Source organism: Nomascus leucogenys, chromosome 4 (assembly GCF_006542625.1).
Source record: "Nomascus leucogenys isolate Asia chromosome 4, Asia_NLE_v1, whole genome shotgun sequence".
Taxonomy (NCBI): Eukaryota; Metazoa; Chordata; class Mammalia; order Primates; family Hylobatidae; genus Nomascus; species Nomascus leucogenys.
Window position 1 is genome coordinate 140,963,447 of NC_044384.1, and position 21,063 is coordinate 140,984,509.

Sequence of the window (21,063 nt, forward strand, 5' to 3'; positions counted from 1 at the left end):
AGTATTGTGATATTTGTAAGATAGGTACTTTTTATAACAAAAAGAACATCTTTATAATAAAGCAACGCATCTTGACTTAAAGGACAGTTTGTCTAATATTAGTATAGCTACATCAGCTTTTTTGGGTTAATGTTCACGTGGGGTATACGTGTGTGTGTATATATATGTGTGTGTATATGTGTGTGTATATATACATATCCTTTACTCTCTACCTGTGTTTCTATATTTTAATTATGACTCCTATGAGAAGAACAGATTTGAGTTTCTTTTTTATTTAGTCTGGAAATATCCTACTACTTATATTAGCAATATTGATATAATGTGGTTTATATATAAATGTACTATTCGTTTTTTATTTGGCCCATATATTTTTTGTCCCTTTCTGTCTTTTCTTGATTTCTTTTTGAGTAGTCAAACAATTTTTATTAATCCGTATTTTCCATCTATCCACTTAGTTATACTTTATAATTATTTCAACCATGTCTCTGATATTGGCAAAAACTTAGAATCTTTGGCTTCTATCCATCAACCCCCACCTTTTGCGTTTTTGTTGTTATGCATTTTAATTCTATATATATTTTAAATTTCATGAGACACAGTTATTGCCTTGTACAATAAATATTCATTTATATTTATCACACATTTTCTCTTTTTTTCCTTTTCATCCTGCATATTACAGTCCCATCCTGGATCATTTTTCTTCTACCAGAATAACTGTCTTTTACTATTCTTTTAATGCAGGCCTGTTGGCAACAAATGCCCTCAGTTCTCATTTGCTTCAAAATGTTTTTATTTCACTATATTTTTTGAAGCATATTTTACTGAGTTAAGATTCTAGATTGTGTCTTATTTTTCTTTCATCATTTCAAAGTTGTTATTAAATTACTTCCAGCTTTCATCATTTCTGTTGAGAAGTCAGCTGTCATTTCTATTGTTGTTTTCTGGAAGGTAATGTGTCTTTTTTTTTGCTTCTGGACACTTTTAGGATTTTCTCTTCATTTTTCAACAGTTTTACTAGGATTTGCCTACTTGTGGTTTTGCTTGTGTCTCTCTTGCTTGAGGTTCTGAGTTTTTTAAATATGGGGATCAATATTAATAAGTTTTGAAAAATACTAATTTGGTATTTCTAAAATATTGATTTTGTCTTATGTTTCTCTTTCTTAAACTGTAATACTATATATAGAGTACATATATACACATATATAGTATTATGTGATAAACATTATGAATGTGTCCCATGTATCTCTTATGCCATGTATGTTTTCTTTTTCTGTCCCTGGGCACTTCTCTTCTAATTTAAAAATTTTGTATTCTGCTGTGTCTAATCTGCTGTTGAAACTACCCATTTCATTATTAATTTCAAACTTTTTTTTGAATTCTACCAATTCTATTGACTCTTTGTAATTTACAATTTTTTTGAAGTTCTGAATCTTTTCATTCATTCTGTACACCCTGCCTCCATTTGACTTAGCATATTAATTATGGTTATTCTAAACTCCTGTCTGCTCCCTCCAATATCTGAATCCTATGTGATTCTGGCTCCATTCATGACTTAAAGTCTACTTTGCTTCACTAGCTTTCTCTTGGTTGGTGTTTACATCATTTCTTTCCTATATTTTACTTTCAAACTTTTTGTGCTCTTATTTTTAAAATACCCAAGTAACATATGGTTGGTTTTCTTTTTAAATCCATACAGGCAATGTTAATGTCTAGATTGTAGAGTTATATTTTTCCACTTCTTTGTATAGTTGGTAACTTTTAAATGTTTAATCTTAATGAAATTTAATACATTTAAACACTCAACACTGTGTATTTAGAAAGAGAATAAGAATGGAGGTTCCACATGTTGCCTTCCACCATAGCAGAGCCCTCTGTGCTCTACTGTGCAGATAAATTCAAGGAATGATCATTTCAATCCAATCAGGGATTTAGCTGGGTTATGGCTGGTTTTGCAGTCAAACCTCAGATAAACTCAGTCTTCTTCTCATGATGCTTATTTTCTGGGCATGCCCTTGCAACCTCCTGACGGAGAGACTGGCAGGTGTCAAACACCTTCGCCTTGAGATCTGCAGGAGATTCGAGGTTCCCAGCCTTTTCCCCCAGGCAGCTTCATCCTGGTGCCTGTCTTGAGAAGCAGGTGACTGGGGATCCTGATGCCGATTTCTCCATTGATAGGTCTTTGTTCCCTGAGCATTGGAGGCTGCAAGGTTTTTCCCTTTGACATTTAGATAATAGTCTAGCTGTCCAGACGCCCATTCAGCTTGAAATTGGGCACTTGGGTCTTTCAAGTTTCTAGTTTCTCTTCCAGACCCACACAACTCCACTCCTAAAAGCCTTACTGGCTTCTCTCTGCCCCTGCAGGTGATCTCTTTCCGGACCAAGTCTGATTCTCAGCCTAGAGACAGGATTGACAAATGTCCCCCAGGGGACAGGGGGGATGAAAACCTGTTAGCAATGACACCTCATTTCATAACAGTGATGATTCCCTGAAATTTCAGTTGATTTAGTCCTCATTGGTCCCACAGTTTTCCTATGCTTTTAAAAAATTCCTATGATTTAAAGAAGTTGATCCAGCTTTTTTTCTGGATGGGTGTGCTGGTCTACCACAATTTACAGCATCCTACCCAGGAGTGAAAATCCAAACATTATTTTTAAAATACCAACTGGAAAGAAAAATCATCTACTCCCAAGTCTATAATATCCATCAGGACTTTTGCTTCGATATTCATGACAGTAATCTTTTGTAAAATGCAACATTTTCCCTTTCAAATGTTAGTCATAAGTATGACCCATCTATTCTCGTAAAGGACATCTTGCGGAAAAGAAAAAAACGGATCTAGGTTTTGTTTGTTGTTGCTGTGCACTGAAGGAGGAAGCAAGTGTAAGGCTGCAGTCTGACCCTTGTGTTAAAGCAAACTAAATACGGCCTGAGAAGGACTCTGAAGTTCTATATTTGAGTCCTTGTGGACAAACTAACCTAGGCAGACAAGATTGAATCCCTAACTTAGGCGTATGCACCTGTAACAATAGCTGAGTCTTGGTCAATCCCAGCAGCCACACTTCAACCATTCATTCACTGCTGAGTGTTTAAACTAAGTTCAAACAAGGCAAACACCAACCTGTAACCAATCCAGTTGTTTCTGTACCTCACTGCAGATTCCTATAGGTCACTTCCCCCCACCTTTTTTTTTTTTTTTTTTTTTTTTGGTCTATAAATTTGTTCTGACCATGAGGCATCCCTGGAGTCTCTCTGTGACTCTGAGGGCTGCCCGATTCACGAATCGTTCATTGTTCAATTAAAGTCCTTTAAATACAATTCACCTGAAGTTTTTAACACCCTGGACTCTGTTCCTTCCTGTGTTACATTGGACAAGTCATCATTTCTCTTGGTCTCAGTGCCCTGGAATTTGAAATAAGGTTCCTTTGATCCTATTTCAAACAACAACAAAAAAACCTATTCTCCACCTGCTATATCAATGCTATTACAACTGCACACAGCAGGGACTTACTTGGATTCTGTTTGTTTGAAATGGGCCCCAATACAATGAAAGTTCTAGAAGAGAAGTGTGGTTTTCTGGCTGTTGTTTCAAGTGGCTAACTGTCCTCTGACTTTATTCCATCAGTGCCAGAGTGGAATGAAAATGAGAGGACTCAGCATATGGGAGGGGCACAAAGGGCTGGGGACAGTTAAGCCCTACCTCCCCCTCCATCCTTCCAGCTATGAGGGCTGATAATCTGCAAATCAGGAATCCTGGAGCTGGACAGAGGACCCCCCAGGCCTCTGTGGTTCTGGGAACAGGGGCCACCCTAAGATGCCAGGGAAAGCAGGCCAGGGAACTGGAGACAGAGTGAGGACACGGATGATGTAGCCTGAGGGACTTTGTCAATTCATCACTCTCTCTGACCTAGTTTAGAGACTGTCGGTCTGGTGGCATCTGCTACAAGAGAAAGAAATTTAACACATAAACACGAGTTGGGGGAGGAGAGCTGAGCTATTTGGGACAGGAGACAGATTAAGAAATAGAAAGTCTTCCCCATGGATTATAGCCGTTTCTTTTTCCACTTTTGTATCTGAGCTATGCCCTAATTCTTTCTTGTTACAAGCCAGCCAGGGTATTTGAGCACAAAGTGACAAAGACTGAACTCCAGTTTCATTAACTCCATCTGGGATGGAGGGTTATAAGGGCAGGTCCTGGCCTTGAGCCTTCGTACAGGAATTGGTTAGACTCTGACTGATTCTGTTTAGACTGAAGAACTGCAGCCTTCTAAGAATGTGAACTCTAGTCTTGAATTGAGCTTGTTCTTGTAATTCATTGTTTGCGTTTTTTTCTGAGCAGTTGGATGAAATTCCGAGTCTCCATTCACCCTCTGAGCCGGAATAAAGGAGGCAGATGGTCCTGAGTCCAGATAATAAGGACAAGGATCCTATTACGGCCCAAACTGTCCGATCAAATCAGACAGTTCCCCAATTAGGGATTAGAAATGAGACTGAGGGTAAGACACAGTGGCTCATGCTTATAATCCCAGCGCTCCGGGAGGCCGAGGCAGGAGGATCACTTGAGCCCAGGAGTTTAAGACCAGCCTGGGCAATATGGTGAAACTCCATCTCTGCAAAAAAATACAAAAATTAGCCAGGTGTGGTGGTACGTGTCTGTAGTCCCAGCTACCTGGGAGGCTAAGGTGGGAGGATTGCTTGAGCATAGGTGGCAGAGGTTGCAGTGAGCCGAGACTGTGCCACTGTACTCCAGCCTCGGTGACAGAGTGAAATTCTGTCTCGAAAAACAAAAAAACGAGCCTGTCATTCTAACCAGGTTCTGAGAAAACCGACTTTGTGAGTTAGCAGATTCTGAGGGCTTATCACCTGCAGCACATTGGGCTAGGAACATCAAAGTGCTATCATTAACAACTGGATGGGAAGTCCTATTATTGACACTCGCGTTGAGTACCATGTGCTGGATACCGGATTGACACTCAGCAGCATCCTGGCCCTCTTCACGTCTCTCCCAGGATCATAGTGGCTGAAATCTTCGAAACATTGTTTTCCAGACTCTTCATGGCGGTATGGGTGGTGGGTAAGTTCCTGTTTGTCTTACTCCATTCTCACCCTGCTATGAAGAAATACCCCAGACTGAGTAATGTGTAAAGAAGAGAGGTTTAATTGACAATTCCGCATGGCAGGGGAGGCTTGAGGAAACTTAACAATCATGGCGGAAGGCACCAGGGCAGCAGGAGAGAGAATGGGTGCCAAGTGAAGGGGGAAGCCCCTATAAAACCATCAGATCTTGTTAGGACTCACTCACTATCAGGAGAACAGCATGGGGGAAACTGGCCCCATGATTCAATTGTCTCCACCTGGTCCTGTCCTTGACACATGGGGATTATTACAATTCGAGGTGAAATTTGGGTGGGGACACACCAAACCATATCACTGTCCATGGTCTCCATCACTTCACAGGGCTTCTGATGCCTCTGACACCTTGATTTCTTCCTCTAGGAATGATGGATTAAGTGTCCCCAAGGATGTATCCCAGTTCTGACCTTCTGTGACTCTAATACACTCTTCTCTGTAATCTTGGCTTCCATTACTTGGATCCTTCTTGTTTCTCTAATGACAGACAGTTGCAGAGAATGTTGTCCTTTCTGCAAAACTTTCACATGTATCTCCTTGAATTCTCCCAGCCTTCCTGCAAGGCAGTTAGCACTAACTCTTTTGTAGAGACAAGGAAACTCAGGCTGAGAAATGCAAGTGAACTCGTCCTGGGTGTACCGACTTTAAGTGCCCTGCTCTGCACTCCACCCACACGTCGTCATTGACGGCCTTTCTCTCTCTGGCCACCCTGTTCCTCTTTTTTTCTCTTGCCAGTCCATTATGGGTCAAACCCAGAGCCCAAGCTTTGCTTTTGGCTTGTTTCCCAAGAAACCAGCTCTATTTGGAAGCTCACCCAATTACACCATTTCATTACTATCTGTTGAGAGATGATGCTCACCCCCAGCTCATAGCCAATATGCTCTCCCCCACCCACATGCAAGATTGCATTATGTTTCTGTGGGCCCCAGTCAACTTTGCCTTCCTGTACCACTTCCTCCACATATCCACGTTTTCCAATTATATTGCCATAAAGATGAATATCTTGGCAGGTACTAAAACATTTTCTTAGACTTTTTTTCAATCATAAAATGAATTAAAGTATTTTCATGAGCCCCTGAAAATATTGTAGGCCCTAGGCACTGTGCCTGTTCTACCTAGTGGATACAAACGCCTTGGCTACGTGATTCTTCCATATTCCGAGACTAAGGAAACAGTCATCCGAAAGTGTTAAGGAACAAGCTAGGCACAGTTTCTGTTTCCACCACCCTGAGTGGAAACTTTCACAATTCACAGGGCATAGAGTAGAGTGCTTCTCAGTACGCTGTTAGTCCTAGACTAAATGCTGCTCTGGTCTGGTCTCAGAAAACTTAAAAACAAGTCCTGAAAGAACTAAATGGTTTCCAAGTAACTTAACTGTGTCACAGAGGAAAACTCGGGCATACTTAGAGGAATATAAAAATATCCAGCACCCCAAAAAGCAAAATTCACAATGTCTGTTATCCAATCAAAAACTACCAGGCATGCGAAGAAGTGACAAAATAAGCTCCATAATGAGAAAAATGATTCAATCAAAGAAAGTCAGAAATAACACAGATAATACAATTAATAGACAAGGACACTTAAACAGTGATAATAAAGGCATTAAATACATTCAAGAAGCTAGAGGAAAGATTGAACATTTTAGTGGAGATAGAGAAGATGCATTAAAGCCTCCAATCAAACATCAAGAGAAGAAAAAAATCAAGAGATGAAAACCACAATGTCTGAGATGAAAAACACGCTGGCTGGGATGAATAGCAGATTAAACACTGTGAAAGAAAAGGTTGGTGCACTTGAAAATATAGCAACAGAACAATTGAATAGATCCAAAATAAAACTTACAGATGAATTTAAAAAGCTTAAAAAATGATCAGAGTATTTGTGGGTCATTTCACTGGCATTCCCAAAGAAGCTGGAGAGAGCTGAAAAATATTTAAAGATTTCATGGCAGTTTCTAAGCTTGATGAAAATGACAAACCTGCAGATTCAAGACGCTCAATAAAATCCAAGAACAAGAAACAGAAACACTACATCAGGGCACATCACAAATGTATTAGTTTCCTAGATCTGCTGTAACAAAAACTATGTGGCTTAAAATAAATTTATTCTGTCACAGTCCTGGAGGCCAGAGCCTGAAATCAGGATGTTGCCAGGGCCATGCCCTCTCTGAAGGTCCTAGGGGAGGAGGCTTCCTTGCCTCTTTGTAATTCTGGTGGCTGCGACCAATCCTTGGTGTTCCCTGGCTTGAAGCATCAGTCCCATCTTTACTTCCATCATCACGTGGCATCCTCTGTGTGTCTTTGTCTCCATACAACGTTCTCCTCTGTGTGTATCGGTGTTCAAATTTCCCTCACCTTATAGAGACACCAGTCACTGGATTAGGGCCCATCCTAATCTGGTATAACCAACCACATCTAAACTTGATTACACCTAGAAAAATCATATTTCTAATCAGGTCACATTCACAGGTACCAGGAGTTAGGACTTGGATGTATTATTTTGTGGTAACACGATTCTACCCACTTCAATAATCAAATTACTTAAAACCCGTGATTAAGAGAAAAAAATAAAAGCAGCCAAATGGGTTAAAAAATTGTATGCACCATATGCAGAGGAACAAAAATAAGAATGATAGCAGATTTTTAACTAGAAACAATACAAGCCAAAAAAAAAAGACAACGGAGCAACATCTTTAAATTACTGAAAGAAAACAGATGTCAACATAGAATTTTATATCCAACAAAACTATGCCTTATAAACAAAGGCCAAATACTTTTTCAGACATACAAAAGCTGAAAGAATTAATCACCAGCAAAACTACACTCTAAGAAATCTTCAAGAAAGTCTTCCAAGTAGAAGGAAGATGATACCAGAAGGAAATATGAATCAACCAAGAGAAAACGAGCGCTAGAAATATTAGCTGTGAGTAAACATAAAATGATTTTTATAATATTATATATATTTGATTTTATTATAATTATTTAATGCTTATTATTATTTAAATATATTTAAAAAGTAATTGGCCACTTAAAGCAAAAAACAGTAAAATTGTATTCTGGAGTTTATACCATGTTTAGAATAATATATGATAACAACCACATAATGATCAGGTGGAGAGAAATGTAAATATACTATTTTAAGGTATTTACAGTATAAAATAAATGATAATGATAATTATGGTGATAAGCTGCACTGCAAATCTTAATGCAACTACTAAAATAACACAATAGATATAGCTAATATGCCAACAAAGGAGATAAAACAGAATCATTAAAAAATTATCCTAAAAGAAGACAGAAAAACATTAAAAAAAGGAATGAAGAATAAATAGGACAAGAAGAAAACAAATAGATATATGGAGGATTTAAACCTAACCATATAAATCATCACATGAAATGTAAATAGTCTAAAACACCACTTAAAGTCAGAGACTGTCAGATTGGCTAAAAAAACAAACAAACAAAGAAAAAACCCACAACTCAACTATATGCTGCACAAACCCACTTTAAGTAACAAGATACAAGTTGATTCAAAGTAAAAATAATGGAAAATTATATATCCTGGGTACACTCATCTAAAGAAAGCTGGAGTGGCTATATTAATATAAAACAGGGTGGATTTCAGAACAAAGAATATCACTAGCAATAAAGAGGGTCATTTTATAATACAAGAGGGTCAACTCATCAAGAGGATATAAAAATCTTCAACATTTCTGCATCTAGTGACAGAACTTCCAAATATATGAAGCAAAAACTAGTAAAACTATATGGAGAAACAGACACACCCACAGTTAAAGTTGGAGATTTAAATACCTCTCTCTCATTGATAAAACCAGTAGACAGAACATCAGTAAGGATACAGAAGTCTTGAACAACACAATCAACCAACTTGACTTCGTTGACATTTACACTATACTTCACCTAACGATGGCAAAATATATGTTCTTCTCAAGCATACATGAAACATTTACCATAATAGATCCTATTCTGGTTCACACAAGAAGTATCAATAAACTCGAAAGCACACAATGTTTTTTGACAACAATGGAATTAAATTAGAAATTGATAATAGATCTCTGGAAAATATTCCAATATTAGGAAACTAACACATTCTAAATAATCCATAAGTCAAAGAAGAACTCAAAAAAAATTTTTAAAGTATTTTGAGCTAAGCAGAAATGAAAACACAATGTATCAAAATTTGTAGGATCCCATGTAAGGCAGGGAAGTTTATAGCAGTAAATACCTGTATTATAAAGGAATAAAGGTCTCAAGCCAATGTCCTGAGCTTCCAAGTAGAAACGAGTAAAATGGAGAGAAAAGTAAAGCTAAAGTAAGCAGGAGAAAGAAAATAATAAGATTAGGGCAGAAATCAATTAAATATAAACTAGAATAGAAAATTTTAGAGAAAAATCAGTAAAAGTTGGTTTATTCAAAAGGCAATAAAATTGATAAACCTGTAGAATGAATGACTGATCAGGAAAAAAAGGATAAACAAATTGCCACGGTCGGGAATGAGAGAGGTAAGCTCACTATGAATTTTGTGGATATTAAGATAAGGAAATATTATGCAAATACATTACATGACTTAGATGAAAAGGATAAATTACTTAAAAAAACAAAATCTACCAAGGCTCATTCAGGAAGTAGATAACCCAAATGGCCCTGTATCTATTACACAAATTAAATTTGCAATTAAAAATCTTCCTGCATAAAAAACTAAAGACCCAGAGGGCTTCACTGCCAAGTCCTACCAAAAATTTAAGGAAGAAATAATAACAGAATAATAACAATTCAAACTTTTCCATAAAACTGAAGGATACCTCCCAGCTGATTCTATTAGGCCAGCATTACCAAAACCAGGTAAAGACATTACAAGAAAACTCAGATAAATATTCTTCACGAAAAAAGATGCAAAAATAGTTTAAAAAATTTTAACAAATCAAAACCAACATTGTATAAAAGGGATACAAATCATGACCAAGTAGGTTTATCCCAGGAATACAAGGTTGAATTAAGACTCAAAAATCAGTTGAAGTAATTCACAACATTTACAGACTAATAAGGAATGTCTGTACGATCATTTTCTGGACGCAAAAAACAGTTGACAAAATCTGAATCCATTCCTGATAGAAAAACATTCTGCAGACTAGAAAGAGAAGGAAAACTGACAAACAGCTTCTAAGAAAAATCTACAGTTAACATCATATTTAATGATAAAAGACTGACATAGTTCGGCTTTTCATCAAATTTCATCTTGAATTGTAGCTCCCGTAATTCCCATGTGTCGTGTGAGGGACCCAGTGGGAGATAACTGAATCATGGGGGTGGTTTCTCCCATACTATTCTCATGGTAGTGAGTAAGTCTCACGAGATCTGATGGTTTTATAAGGAATTTCCCCTTTCACTTGGCTCTCATTCTCTCTTGCCTGCTGCCATGTAAGATGTGCCTTTTGCCTTCTGCCATGATTGTGAGGCCTCCCCAGCCACGTGGAACTTGAGTCCATTAAACCTCTTTTTCTGTATTAATTACCTGGTCTCCGGTATGTCTTTATCAGCAGTGTGAAAACAGACTAATACAAGCCCAAGATCAGAACAGATGAGTATTTCCCCTCTCACCACTTATATTAAAATTATACTGGAGATAAAGTGCAACAAGGTAAGGGGGAAGAGGAAAAAGGTACACAGATTGGGAACAAGAAGTAAAACTGTCTCTCTTTGCAGACATCATATCTACGCAGAAAATCCCATGGAATGTACCAAAAAAAGAAACCAGAATTGATAGGTGAGTTCAGCATGGTGGCAATATACAGAATCAATGCACAAAAATCCATCAGATTTGCATAAACTAGCAATGAACAACTGGAAACTGAAATTTTAAAAACAATACTGTAACAATGCCATACAAATAGGAAATACTTAGGGATATATCTAACAAAAGATGTGCAAGACCTGGATGCTGAAAACTATAAATCATTATTAAGAGAAATCAAATAAATTAATTAAATTTAATTAATTAAATGGAGAGCCATATTGTGGCCATGGGGTAGAAGACCTAAGACTGTTGAACTGTAAATTCTTTCCAAATTGATTCTGATTCAATGCAATCCCATTTGAAATCCCAGCAGAATTCTTTTTGTAGAAAATTGACAAACTGATTCTAAAATTCATATGGAAATGCAAAAGACCTTGGATAACCAAAAGGACTTTATCAGAGAACAAAGTTTGAGAAGTTACACTATCTAATTTTATGAAGGGTTATAAAACGATTTCATAAGTGATTAAGTGAAGATGTAAACTATTAAAGCTTATGTTTCCAGAGACACACTTAAAATCAATTACATATTAAAGTACATAATAGTATAGAAAATTAATAAAATTGGATCTTCAATCTGTATGCAGATCCTTCCCATGTCCCCTCCCAGACACTCATGTCAGTTCTGTTCCCAGAGCTGCTCACTATCAGGGGGTCACTGGCCCCACCAACAGCTGCTGAGAAATCCACTTCCTGTGCAATGGTTTCAAGTGAACGTTTCAGGTTCAAGCTGTTCATGTGGGGAAAAAAGAGATCAGACTATTACTGGGTCTATGTAGAAAGACGTAGACACGAGAGACTCCATTTTGTTCTGTACTAAGAAAAATTCTTCTTCCTTGAAATGCTGTTAATCTGTAATCCTAACCCCAACCCTGTGCTGGCAGAAACATGTGCTGTGTGACTCAAGGTTTAATGGATTTAGGGCTATGCAGGATGTGCTTTGTTAAACAAATGCTTGAAGGCAGCATGCTTGTTAAAAGTCATCACCACTCCCTAATCTCAAGTACCCAGGGACACAAAACACTGCGGGCCACAGGGACCTCTGCCTAGCAAAGCCAGGTATTGTCCAAGGTTTCTCCCCATGTGATAGTCTGAAATATGGCCTCATGGGAAGGGAAAGACCTGACTGTACCCCAGCCCGACACCCATAAACGATCTGTGCTGAGGAGGATTAGTAAAAGAGGAAGGCCTTTTTGCAGTTGAGGTAAGATGAAGGCATCTGTCTCCTGCTCGTCCCTGGGCAATGGAATACCTCGGTGTAAAACCCGATTGTATATTCCATCTACTGAGATAGGAGAAAACTGCCTTCGGGCTGGAGGTGAGACAGGCTGGCGGCAATACTGCTCTTACGTGCATGTCAAAGCACAGCACCTTTTTCTTAACCTTGTTTATGACACAGAGACATTTGTTCACATGTTTTCCTGCTGATCCTCTCCCCACTATTACCCTATTGTCCTGCCACATCCCGCTCTCTGAGATGGTAGAGATAACGATCAATAAATACTGAGGGAACTCAGAGACCGGTGCAGGTCCTCTGTATGCTGAGCGCCGGTCCCCTGGGCCCACTTTTCTTTCTCTATACTTTGTCTCTGTGTCTCTTTCTTTTCTCAGTCTCTCATCCCACCCGATGAGAAACGCCCACAGGTGTGGAGGGGCAGGCCACCCCTTCAGTTCACAACCTTATTTTATTCTTAAAATAATGAAAAAATCAACTTTCAGAAATATGTAGGGGATATTCATGCTAAACGATGAAAAAGCACCATTAAGTACCTTATTTGAAACCACAGTACAACTTTAACTTCTGAACTCTAAGTGATTTTCACTGTTTACACTAGCTGATTTTAAAACTTATAATCTTTAGTAATCAAAACTGTATAGCATTGGCACAAAGGTAGACTAGATCAACAAAACAGAATAGACCGTCCAGAAATAAATCTACACATATATGGACAATTGATTTTCAACAAATGTGCAACATCGATTCAATTGAGAAAGGATGGTTGCCTGAGTCCACTCAGGCTATGATGAAATACCATAATCTGCACGCTTCTAAACAACACAAACATATTTCTCACCATTCTGGAGGCTAAGAAGTCCAGGATCAAGGTGGCAGCAGATTCGGTGTCTGGCCAGGGCTCTGCTTCCTCATAGACTCACAGTCTTCTTGCTGCATCCTCCCAACGTGGAACGGACAAGGCAGGTCTCTGAGCCTCTTTTATGAGGGTACTAATTGCATTCATGAAGGCTCTGCCCTCACGACTTAATAAGATCCCCAAACACCCCACCTCCTAATACAATCACCTCGGGGATTAGGATCTCAACGTATGAATTTGCAGAGGATACAAACTTTTAGACCACACCAATAGCCTGTCAACAAATGGTGCTGGACTAATTGAATATCTATATGCAAAAAATAAACCAAACTTTAATTTATACTTTACACTGTGTACAGAAACAAACTCAAAATGGACCACAGGCCTAAATGTAAAACCTTAAACCATACAACTTCTCATCTTAGGCAAAGATGTCTTAGACACAATACCAAAAACACAATACATAAAGGAAAAACTTGATAAATTGAGCTTCATCGACATTGAGAACTTCTGTTTTTGAAAGATACCGTTAAAAAGATAAAAAGACAAGTGAGACTTTGCAAAACGGGTATCTAATAAAGGACTTGTATCTAGAATATAAAAAGGACTGTCAAAACTAATACTAAGGTAACGACTCCCCAAAATGAGCAAAATATTTTACTAGACGTGTCACCAAATAAGATATCCAGATGGCAAAGCAGCACATAAAAGAGGCTCAGGATCATTTATTAGGGAAATGCAAATTGAAACCATAGTGAGATCCCACTGCACACCTGTGGGAATATCTAAACTCAAAACGACTGACCATGGCAAGCACTGAAGATGACGAAGCAGAGCTGGAACTCTCATAGCTGCTGGTGATAACGTAAAATGTTACAATCACTTTGGAAAACAGTCTGGTAGTTTCTTACATAGTTAAACATGCACCTATCATGTGACCTAGCCATTTGACACCTGGGTATATACCCAGGAGAAACGAAATTGTGTGTCCACACAAAGATTAACACATGAATTCCATAGCAGGTTTATGTGTTATAATCACGAACTGAAAAGAACCCAAATGTCCATCAACAGATAAATGAATTAAACCACTGTGGTACATCCATGCGATGGAATACTACTTAGCAATGAAGAGGAATGAACCAATGAGACACGCAGCAATGTGGATCAATCTCAAAATACTTATGCTGAGTAGGAAGCCAGATGAAGAAAGAGTAAATGCCGAGTCCAATTTCAGAAATGCAAACTAATCTTTAATGGCAGAAAGCAGATTGCCTTAGGACTGGGTCCTGAATATGGAGTAGGGAAAGCAAGCCCAGGAATAAGAGGTGTGAGGATATTTTTGGGGCGGTGGATATATTTATTATCTTGATTGTGGCTTTGATTTCATGGCTACATACGTATGTCAAAAATTTATCAAATTATATACTTTGTGTGTAGTTTTTTGTGTAAATTACATTTTTTTTTTTTTTTTTTTGAGACAGGGTCTCACTCTGTCACCCAGGCTGGAGTGCAGTGGTGCAATCTCAGCTCACTGCAACCTCTACCTCCCGGGTTCAAGCGATTTTTGTGCTTCAGCCTCCTGAGTAGCTGGGATTACAGGCGTGCGCCACCCCGCTGGGCTAATCTTTGTATTTTTAGTAGAGACAGGGTTTTGCCACGTTGGCCAGGCTAGTCTTGAGCTCCTGGCCTCAAGTGATCTGCCTGTCTCAGCCTCCCAAAGTGCTGGGATTACAGGTGTGAGCCATCACCCCCAGCCCTTGTGTTTAAAAAAATAAAATCCAACAGTGAGGTCATTGCAGTTTTAAAACAATCATCAATGGTAAAAACCAGGGGCCCCAACATTACCTCAGGATGTGACCCTGAAAGATGGCTGAAAAAGTGGGGAAAAAAAAGCTACGAGTTTCATGCAGCCAGGTTGCCTAGTTCAAATGTGGATACTCAAAAAGACAGAAACTCACTTTGTGGGCTTCACCAACCTTCATCCCTAGCACCCCTCATCATACTGGTCAGCTATGAAAAATTAACCATTGGGCCAAATACTGTGATAGACACCTCACCAATGAAGAGATATAGACACAAAGAAGCACATGAAAACATGCTCCACACCATGGGTCATCAGGGAAATATGAACTAAAACAACAAAGAGACATCACTACACACCTATTAACATGACCGAAATCCAGAACACTGACAACACCAAATGCTGGTGAAGATGTGGAGCCACTGGAATTCTCATTCATTGCTAGTGAGAATGCAAAATGGCACAGCCACTTTGGAAGACAGTTTGGCAACTTCTTACAAAACTAAACATACCTCTCACTGTGCAATGCCGCAATCACACTTCTTGGCATTTATCCAAAGAAGTTGAAAATTTATGTCCACACAAAAACCTGCACACAGGTATGTACAGCAATGTTATTCATAATTACCAAAACCTAGAAACAACCAAGATACCCATCAGTAGGTGATTGGATAAATGAATGGCGGTACATCCAGACAATGGGATATTATTCAGCACTAAAAAGAAATGTGCTATTGAGTCATGAGAAGACATGATGGAAACTTAAAGGCATACTTACTAAGTGAAAAAAGCCAATGTGAAAAGGCTACTGTGTGATTCCAACCATCTGACATTCTGGAAAAGGCAAAAGTATGAAGATAGTTAAAAGATCAGTGGTTGCCAGGGGTCAGGAGGGAGACAGGAATGAACAGGTGGATGGAGCACAGAGGATTTTTTTGGTCAGGGAAACTATTCTCCATGATAGTCTAACAGTGGATAGAGTCCAAACCCACAGGCTGTACAACAGCAAGAACAAACGTGAATGTAAACTATGGACTCTGGGTGATAATGACGTGTCAATTTAGTTCGTCAATTGTAACAAATGCACCACTCTGGTGGGGGATGGTGATAGTTGGGGAGGCTGTGCATGTGAGGGCATGTCGGGCATATGGAAATTTCTGTATCTTCCTCTCAGTTTTGCCATGAACCTAACACTGCCCTAAAAAGTTAAGTCTTTGTAAAAACAAAAGCAGCATTAACACATATGGCACTATCACCACAGCTCTTAACTTCCTTCTTTCAAAGGCTCCACCACGGGGCCTTGGCACATACCTCTGCCTGGAACATGTCCCTCTCCCAACTGTACCTTCGCACCTGCTTTGCGTGTTACTTCTCATGGATCTTGCAGAATTCGGCCCAAATGCAGCTCCCTCAGCTTTGATCGGATCCCCTCATTTTTACTCTTTGACAGCACACTATGATTTTCCCTGAGAGCACATCCACTGTTTGTAATTATGGAGTTGTGACACTGCTCGTTTAATATCTAATTTCCCCACTAGAACAGTTTTATTGAGGCCGGCAACCATGTTTGGCTGACATGATGCCCCCGGCATCTAGCACAGACCCTGGCACACAGCCGGAACCGAATAGATTCATGTTGAGAGAATTAATTAACTAATGGCTGAATGAATAAGAGAGCAATGAGAAGCAGCTCTTAATGTGAACAATGAACTCCTCTGACGTGCCAGAGATTTTTACAGATGATCAAGGAGCTGGGGAACCTCCATCCACAGCTTTTCCTTTTGCTTCCACCTCCAAGGGGGTCACTTGGTCGCAGAAGAGCCACTGTACAGCAAGGGAGTAGAGGGGCCCACAGAGACGTCATTTTCTGTGAAGATGCACCAACTAAGTGACCAGTGGGTGCTCAGCGACATTTGCATCCAGCCTACTGCCGACATCAGGCAGACACGTTCTTGGCATCCCAGTGTCCCAGTGTCCCAGCTGGAACTCAGAGTACATTCTAAAGAACGTGTAGCCTGTTCTCTGATGGAAATATTTAAAATTTGGGGGGCAGAAAGGACATCTCAGAGTCAACATATCGTTAAAAAATATTGTTCCCTGGAAATTTTATAAACTATTCAGACAAACTAATAATGTTTAGAAAATGTCACTCATCATTCTAGGGACAGGGTGGACTCACAAAAGCGAATGAGATTTTTTTAAAGTTCTCAGCAAATAATCCCCTTTTCTCCTTTACAAGAAGACAGTATCATCTACCATGGAGAGAACACTTACTGTATCTTGGGCTCTGTACAAAGTATATACATCCATCCATCCATCCATCCATACACACACACACACGTGTGTGTATGCATAGTATTTAATCTTCCCCAAGTCCTGCAACATGGGTATGATTATCGCCGTTTTACATACAAAGAAACTGAGTCTTAGAATGATCAGGTGACTTCTGCAGGGTCACTCAATCTATAAGAGGCAGAGCTAGCCTTTTCCCTCAGGTCTGTCTCACTTAACCCCAGCTGATCACTCCACCAGCCTCTGTGGAATTTCCAGATTTCAGCAAAGCATTTGTCCCAGGTTCTCTGATCACCACACTGTGGCTGACATCATGATACCCTATTCTTTAGATGACATCTGTTCCATGAACTTACCCCGGCTGAGACATTACATCCAAAGCTTCAGTCAGCAATTCCGGTTTCACCTGGAAGGAAAGCTCTGGGTTTCACCTGGAAACCAAGTCTGATAGGCTGGCAGTGCCTTCCCAAGGTCCTTGGTGTAGAGGAATTCTGAAAGTCTGCCTGGACTTGCCAGGAAAGAGCATGGCAATCTACCAGCACTTTCAGCTAGAAGTTGGGGGTGGGCGGGTCACCAGGGGCAGTAGAATGACACATCATGGCCATCATAACAGAAGCTCTAAGACGTTAAAAAAGCAACATGTCCCTAAGTGAACTGTCCAACTCAATTTTTATTTATTTATTTTTCTTGAGATGGAGTCTCGCTCTTGTTGCCCAGGCTGGAGTGCAGTGGTGCAATCTTGGCTCACTGCAACCTCTGCCTTGCAGGTTCAAGCAATTCTCCTGCCTCAGCCTCCTGTGTAGCTGGGATTACAGGTGCCAACCACCACACCTGGATAATTTTTTTTGGATTTTTAGTAGAGACCGGGATTCACCATGTTGGCTAGGCTGGTCTCGAACTCTTGACCTCAGGTGATCCGCCCGCCTTGGCCTCCTGAAGTGCTGGGATTACAGGTGCGAGCCACTGTGCCCAGGCCTGGCTCAGTATTTTCCATAATGATTTTCAAGAAGACATTGAGAACATGTGAATGAAACCTACGCATGACACAATACTGGGAGACAGAAACAGTATTTTATCTGCCAAACAGGGTGACAACATAGAGTTAGGCAGCAATGCCAACCCCTGCATCATTTGGGTTTGCCACTGGTGCCACCAAAATTTGAAATTCCCCCAGAGAAGGTATTGTTTTATTCACTATATCGGGAGGGGGGAGTACAGGAGACTTTACTCCATGGATCAGGGAGCTAAAATGGTGATTTTGTCATTTATTAGGTATATCTATCTCATGATGTTTTAGTAAGTTTTATTGTTATTTAGGTCTAATAATGCCAACAGACCTAGAGATGGCTGCTGTTAAAAGAAGAGTTTGTTATTCACAGGTCCCAAGAGAAGGGGAACAACTGGAGCAGAGGGGGTGGAAACTGTGGACAGAGCCTCTACTGTGCTTCCCATGGGAAGGAATGGCAGAATGAACAGGCTCAGGACAGGTGCATGTGAATAATTTCAGCAGCTCTGTGGCACAGGGGCTGACCCTAGTTGTCAAGCACTTGGCCTGGGGCGATTAGGAAAGCTGGAGAGCGGCCTGGAGTGTGAGAGCCAGACAGAGGAGGTGTTTGGGCTGTGAAATCTGGATCAATTGGTTTGTATTTAAAAAACTGCACCCTTGCCAGGCCCAGTGGCCCATACCTGTAATCCTAAAACTTTGGGAGGCTGAGGTGGGTGAATCACCTAAGGTTGGGACTTCGAGACCAGCCTGACCACCATGGAGAAACCCTGTCTCTACTAAAAATGCAAAATTAGCTGGACATGGTGGCGCATGCCTGTAATCCCAGCTACTCAGGAGGCTGAGGCAGGAGAATCGCTTGAACCCGGGAAGCAGAGGCTGCAGTGAGCCCAAACTGTACAATTGCACTCTCGCCTGGGGAACAAGAGCAAAACTCTATCTCAAAAAAAAAAAAAAAAAAAAAACACAAACAAAAACAAATCTGCACCCCTAAGAGAAAGACTCCTCCCAGTGAGAAGCGGGGGTGAGGGGGCAGGTAGGAGTTCACCAGCATATGCGCCTGGGGTGAATGGATGTTGAAAGATCAAGCTGCAGAAGCTGGAATCACGGCTAATACACACTACGCATTCTGGGAGTGAGGAAATAACTTCAGGCTTGTGCTGACCCACCGGACCCACTGAGAGGCAGACTTGGAGCAAGACCCCATCCATCACCTGGTCTTCATAAGCCCCACTCTGCAGTTGACCTTGGTCTTTCATGTTTAGGAGCAGTGGGTAATAACTCCTAGAAGGCCTGGGCTATTTCCATTTCACCAGTGCAGAGTCACCTGGGTAAAAGATCCCAGTTCCTTCTGGGGAAGGCTTAGGGCAAGATTCAAGGTATGTGCCACTTGAAACGCTGCAAGATCCCTCCTCAAGGGCTGGGTGCCCTGTCAGTTTTTAGTTCGCTCTGCTTCGAACAAGGAAGTTGGCCTAAGCTTTTCCCCAGACTCCAGAAGCAACTTGCTCATAGGACAGACACACTCGCTGCCTGTGCCTACCTCAGGGGTCACTTCTCTAATTCCTTTGCTCCTTCCTTCCCAGACCTCTGCATGTCAGAACACCACGGGGCTCAACGTTCAAACTCTTTCTCTCTCTCCGGTCTCTCCCTAAATGATCTCAGCTGGTCCCATGGCCTCAAACGCCATCTGTATGCTGGGGATTCTGAAATCTCTCCTCCTCTGATCCCTTCCAAGATCCAGACCCATGCAACCAACTCCCCTGCTCCACATCCCCACCAGGACATCCGAGGAGCATCTCAAATTTATGTGCCAAAACTGCACAATTCATCCCATTACCTCCACCTCACATCTACCTTCCTTCAAGCAAATCACACCCCCAGCCACCCAGTTGCTCTGGTTAAAAATAAATGAGGGAGGCTGGGCGTGGTGGCTCACGCTTATAATCCCAGCACTTTGGGATGCCAAGGCGGGCGCATCACGAGGTCAGGACATCGAGACCACGGAGAAACCCCATCTCTACTAAAAATACACACACACACAAAAATTAGCCGGGCGTAGTGGCAGGCACCTGTAGTGCCTGCTACTCGGAGAGGCTGAGGCAGGAGAATGGCGTGAACCCGGGAGGCGGAGCTTGCAGCGAGCCGAGATTTGCGCCACTGCACTCCGGCCTGGGTGACAGAGTGAGACTCCTTCTCAAAAAAAAAAAAAAAAAGAGGAAGAAAGTGTGTAAAAAGCTCCAATGCTGCCTAATTAAATAGAATAAACTAAAAAGCCCATTATCTCATCCTATAGAAGGCTCTCTGTGACCTGGTTCCACCTGCCTCACTGAGAGTTCTCTCTACTGATGGAATAGCTTCCACTTCCACTAGTGTATTCCCCACATGCTGCCTCCTTTAGGTCTTGAATCATTTAGTTCAGGAGTCCCCAGCCACTGGGCCATGGACTAGTACTGGTGGGTGGCCTGATAGGAACCAGGCCTCACAGCAGGATGTGAGTGGCAGGCAAGTAAGCGAAGCTTCATTTGTATTTATAGCCTCTCCCCACTGCTCACATTACCTCCTGAACTCCATCTCCTGTCAGATCAGCGGTGGCACTAGATTCCCATAGGAGCGTGAACCCTACTGTGAACTGTGCATGTGAGATCTAAGTTGCATGCTCCTTGTGAGAATCTAATGCCTGATGATCTGTCACTGTCTCCCATTGCCCCCATATAGGACCATCTAGTTGCAGGAAAACAAGCTCAGGGCTCCCAGTCTTTCTACATGATGATGAGTTGTATACTTATTTCATTACACATTACAATGTAATAATAGAAATAAAGTGCACAGTAAGTGTGATGTGCTGGAATCATTCCAAAAACATCCCCCTTCCTCCCACCACCCACTTGTGGAAAAATCGTCTTTCATGAGACTGGTCCCTGGTGGCAAA

At 40.8% G+C, this 21,063-nt stretch overlaps 1 long non-coding RNA gene across 1 annotated transcript; it reads right to left on the bottom strand.

The window, feature by feature from the left end:
- Positions 1–405: 405 nt before the first annotated feature.
- On the bottom strand, positions 406–11,883 carry LOC115834833. The gene is made up of 2 exons (XR_004029840.1): positions 10,812–11,883; positions 406–9,455 (listed from the first exon to the last, which is right to left on the bottom strand). It is a non-coding gene; the product is annotated as an uncharacterized LOC115834833 (long non-coding RNA).
- Positions 11,884–21,063: the final 9,180 nt, after the last annotated feature.